This window comes from Acyrthosiphon pisum, unplaced genomic scaffold (assembly GCF_005508785.2).
Source record: "Acyrthosiphon pisum isolate AL4f unplaced genomic scaffold, pea_aphid_22Mar2018_4r6ur Scaffold_20765;HRSCAF=22067, whole genome shotgun sequence".
NCBI classification, from domain to species: Eukaryota; Metazoa; Arthropoda; class Insecta; order Hemiptera; family Aphididae; genus Acyrthosiphon; species Acyrthosiphon pisum.
The window spans coordinates 66383-72120 of record NW_021770159.1 but is presented as its reverse complement, the minus strand read 5'-3'; positions in this window follow the sequence as shown (position 1 = coordinate 72120).

Below are 5738 nucleotides of genomic sequence, written 5' to 3'. Positions count from 1 at the left end.
CACCGCCTGGAAAAACCGGCACCACCCGCAAATCCGAACCCGGAACCAACACCAGCACCGTCACAACCAAACCCTGCGACGTCAGACCTCGCCGTGGTCACGGTGCCGGAAGTGACAATCACTACCGGAACAGCCGTAACCACGGAACAACTAACAGCCGCCACCTCCCAAACTGAAGATATGGAAATATCCCCGGAAGAGGAGGCGGAACTGTTAGGAGGGATGGCCGCAGGCACGGCTGACACCGAGGACATGGAGGTCAGCCTCATGTTCTTTAGCCCCCCCACGTCGCCCCAACATGGCTAGACACCACCAGGGCCACGTCCGCTGAACACAGCCGGAAAACGTGCCCGCGGACAGGTGTCTACCACAACCACCCACCACACCACTACAGCACCGGCAACGCCACAACGGCCGGAACACCAACGCCGTTGGCGGTTTAGGGGGGGAGTATGACGCGGTCCCGCGCAATAGCTGTTTGAATTCAAACAGCCTTTGCGCGGAAACCGCACCGTGGCTCTCAAATAAAACCACCAATCGACGACGGACGACGCCAGCGCACGACACCCGCGCGAGGAACCGTCGGCCGGCCGTTCGGCGAACCGGATAAAAACGAGTAACTTGTTTTCTGGACCTCGCCGGGTACACACGTACGACACGACACGTCCAGCGAGTCCGGAGGCAACCTGAAAGACAACAGGCAGCATATTCCTTCTTGTTTTGTTTTTTTTTTGTTATGTCCGTAAGTGAATCATAATGTCCACGAAACGACGTGTTGTAAATCGAAAATAAACGCGAACCCTTCACAACGAAGATAAAACGGTGTTCTGTTTGTTTTTTTTTTATATTTTCTTTTTCTTTCACCCGTCACTTCAACACACATCACCCACGCGGCACCCCCACAGGTCCGCAACAGTTTGTCACGTGTTTTTTAAAGTATACGTTTAATTTTCGTTTATACGTTAATAATACTAGACGTAATACACGTTTAGTTTGTATTTCTTTAAATACTAAAATCTTAATAAAACTACGTAAGAGAAGGAGGTAATATATAAAATCGCTGAGGTTGTGTTTCTTTGCACAGTAGTAATATAAAAACGTAGACACGTTTAGTTTGTATTTCTTTAAACAACTATAAGCTATTCTTTATACTGTTTTATTGAATAGTAGAGCTAAAAATTTGCACAAAATATAGTATACCGGGTGAATTTTTCATCATTGAACACTCATTATTTCAAAAAGTGTCAACTTTTTTGAAAATATTTTTTTACATAGTTTCAAGTCGCTTGTAAAACAATGTTTTTCTTAAAAAATTATATTTTTAAATATTTTTTATCCTTATAATTTTTTAAGTTTTTTACTTTTTTGAATGACAAAATTGGGATTTAATTTTATATTCCAAAACAGAATATTTTTTTTAGTATTTTGATACATGAAAATCGAATTTCGGGTGAGTAGTTTATGAGTTATAAATATTCAAAGTTTAGATGAGCGGTGAAGTGGACAAACATTTCATGGGGTAACCCCGTACCACTGGAGTGGAGTGTTCAATGATAAAAAAAATCACCCGGTATATATATATACATTTTTATCATATTACAGAATACTAATTACTGTTACAAAAATATTTGCAAAAAAAAAAATAATGGAGAAATCATTTCGAATCGACGGTCGTGTTACCAAGTACACGTTAAAGCGGGTAACAGGGGATGGGGCCTGCTTGTTTAACATGTTAAGTTTGGCACTCTTTGGGACAGAAGAGAACTCGCTGCGAATTAGACAAGATGTTGTGCGTCATGTTGTGGCCTACTACAAAGATTACAGCCCATCCATCGTCTTTGAACATCTTGGCTTCTCTGAAACTCCCACTCCTCAACAATATGAGACTTACATGTCTCATCCTTTTAACTATGGGGACTGTGTCACGGCCTCGTCAGCGCTGTTTCAGCGGCGTATTGTGGCTATACGTAATGGCCGTGTTGAGTGTGACGTGGGGTTGAGTGTCATGAGTGGAACACTATCGTGACCGAGTTCAGTGGTAGCACAAGGGTGGCCATTTCTACTTGTGTTGGCCCTCGGATCAGGTCTTTTATCGTTGCCTTAAACGTTATAGGTCCCCCCCATTCTAGACCTCCTTTGACATACTTGGCTGAACAATTAAATATCCCTATGGAGCAGCCCGCACAGTTCATTGCAGATGTCAAAATGAAGAATCCTGCCAACTCTGAATTTCCTACGATTTCTTCACCCATTGATGCCATTATAGTTGATAAAACGACAAAAGAAACAATTTCTTGTCCAAAGAAACAAAAAGGCCGACCTAAGGTCAAAAAGGTAGGTAGGCAAAAACATTCTCAAAAAACTCGGGTGGAGCAACTACGTGAGGCTGCGAAGACGTATAGAAAAAATAATTCTGAAAAACGTAGACTAGCGGTTGCACTCTATAGCGCATCACATCCCGAGGTTAATCAAAATGCCGTGGCACGCTATAGCGCATCACATCCCGAAGTACATCAAAAGGCGGTTGCACTAAACTCTGTGAATCATCCAGAAACATCTAGAACTATGCAAGGACGTTATATTTTCCAGAAGAAATGTTCGTTTCGAAAACAGTTAGAAGTAACATTGCTGTTGGCAGAGAAATTGAACGATAGGTTAGAGGCCGAGAAATTAATCAAATGGGTTATACAAAATCGTAAATCTAAAATCAAAAATTATTTGAAGGTTCAAGAGCGTCTTAAGAATAAACTTATCTCTAACATTGAAAAACTACACAGTCTCCCAACCAATCGAACGGTAGAAGATAAGTTTAAAGCTCTCCTAGGAGAATTACAGCATTGTAACACACAAGAACCATATTTCTTTGAAATTTCCTACAAACTGTTGAACACAGACTCTCCCTTGATGGTCAATCATGAAGGTAAGACAACGTTCAACAACAATGATGCTTCTAAAGTATGGCCTTGTGACTTTCGATTTTGTCTCTTGGATGAGCTTGCTTTTCAAAACCTTCTCACCTCATTCAAATATTTTGTTCATTTTACTCCATCTAAATTATTTACTGCCATACTGGATGACCAATCTTTATATTCTTCACATATGAAAATTATCAACAGATTTAAACCTCATTCTCCTAGGCTCCGAACAATTTTTGCGAAATTTGCGTGTGAACGGCTTGGATAGCTCCTATTATTATTATTAACCTATAATTAAACTATATTAATATATAACTATGAGTATATTAATTATAATTATTCTTTAAACAATTTAACATGATTTTTATGTAAAGTGGCTATCCTTTTTCCTTCTGTATTTTCACGTTATATACTAATACTTTTATTACCGGATACGGTCCTACCCAAATTGGTGTAAGTTAATGTTTCCTAGTATGATCTAGTATTAGTACCTTATCCCTTACGTGAATGTCTTGTTCATTCTGTCCTTTATCATAGTATTCTTTTGTTTTATGTTTCGTTTTTATAAGTAACTCTCTCGCGAGTCCGTGCGCGGCTTGCATTTTTTGTTTCATTTCGTACGCGTAATTATCATATGTATAGCACGGCTGAGCTCGCCTTTCCAAAGGTGACGGAAACTCGACCGGGTTACCATATAGTAACTCGTATGGTTGGAAATTGGTACTTTCGTGTACGGCTGAATTATATGCAAATGTAATAAATGGTATATGCTCGCACCAATTTTGCGCGTGTCGGTCTATTGTATGCCTAAGCATTTCTTTAATTACTCTATGAGCTCTTTCAAGAGAACCGTTTGTCTCAGGTCTATACGCACCAGCCATTGTTTTATTAATTTTAAGAATTTTGCATACTTCGGTAAATATTTCACCTACAAATTCTGGACCGTTATCTGTTAATATATTCATAGGTATGCTATGAATACATACGAAATTAGTAATAAATGCCTTAGCCATTGTATTAGCTTTATGGTCTTCTAAAGGTATTGTTAATAGAAATTTGGTCAAGTCATCTTGGATAGTAAGTATGTAAGAATTATTCCTATTAGACGACCTACAATGTCTAGAAATATCTTTTGAAAAGGATTTGTTGACGTCATAGTGATCGCCTTTGGTAAGTTAATTTTCTTAGAGCTTTTATTTTTCTGACATGATTTGCATTTTTCTATATATTGTCGTACGTCTTTTCTCATTCCCTTCCACTGTATTCGCGTTCTTATTCTTTTTAATGTCTTAGAAACTCCCAAATGACCACCTAGGAGCGAGTCGTGATATAATTTAATTATATCTAACTTATCCTGACTACTCATTATGGTTTCGGAATATATTAGTACGTTTACGTGCGTGCCCTTGAATATGTACCTATACATAGCTCTCACTTGTGACCAATTTAATTTATCTTTTGTATAGTTTACCTCATTTTTGAATACTGTTAGCTTATCTATCCTATTAGTTTCACATAACTGCCTTAACTTTATTAGTGCATTATATATATTTTCGTATGTAGGAACGTCGTTTTCCTTTTCTTTAGTTACCAAACAGATTAGTTTACTATTTTCTATTGATCAGTTTGACGTTGATAATGTTTTCTTATCAATAATTTCTTATCATCAACTGGATGTCCATGAAACCATTAAAATTTATTGAATATTTTAATTATTCAGGTTATTGGAAGTTATAAATTATTTGTTTAAATTGTATAATAATTTCCTTTAAAATGCCAATATTATGTTCTGTATATGGGTGCGTTAAGAAGTCTAATGACAAAAATCTATCATTTTATGGTTTTCCAAAAGTAAAAATTAGTGTTTGTTCAGATTTAAAATCTAAAATGTTAACACAACGTACAGCATGGCTTAGATCATTGAAAAGAAGTGATGTACTTGATAGTCAACTAAATAATATGAGGATTTGCTCCGTACATTTTAAAGGCGGTAAGCATAATTTATACACTGTGTTTAGATTTTTTTATTATAATTATTTGTAATCAGTTATTTCATTAATAGGTAAACCAGCCTAATACTATGATGAAAAAAACCCAGATTGGATTCCTACTATAAAAATGGGTTATAATACTAATAATGGAAATAAACTTTTTATGGTATTTTATGTGGAAGTATTATTTATTTTTTTATTTTTAGGTAAAGCTAGTACACCTAAGTTAGAAAGATACCAACGAGCAAGTAGGAGATTGAAATTAAAACCAACTTCTTTGTTTAATAATGTTCCTACACGTGTAGTCGATACAGTTGATTCACAAATTATGAATATTGAAGAACCTATTATTATTGATAATAGTGATAATCAGCATATAAATAATATTGAAACTGGTACTTCTTGCAACACTGATTTGAAAATGTCTGACATAAAAGAATTGGAACAATTAAAAAACAAAAATGCCGAATTGCAAAATGAAGTTAACTATTTAAATTTGTCTGAAAAGTCCTTTGGTGGACGTGAAACAATGTTCACTTATTATACTGGTTTAGAGTCAATTGCAGTTTTTAATTTAATTTTGGATCATATTAAACCTGGCCTGAATTCTAAAAACCAAAGACTTTCAGAATTTCAAAAAATGTTGTTGTGTTTAATGAAATTGAGATTGAACTTGCCATTAACAGATATAGGTTTTAGATTCAACATTTCTTGTTCAACTGCTTCAATTATATTTCGTTAAGTCATATATTTATTAGAACACATTTTCAAAAAGTTAATTTATTGGGCTGAGAAAGAAGTTTTACGTAGCACAATGCCTAGGTATTTTTTT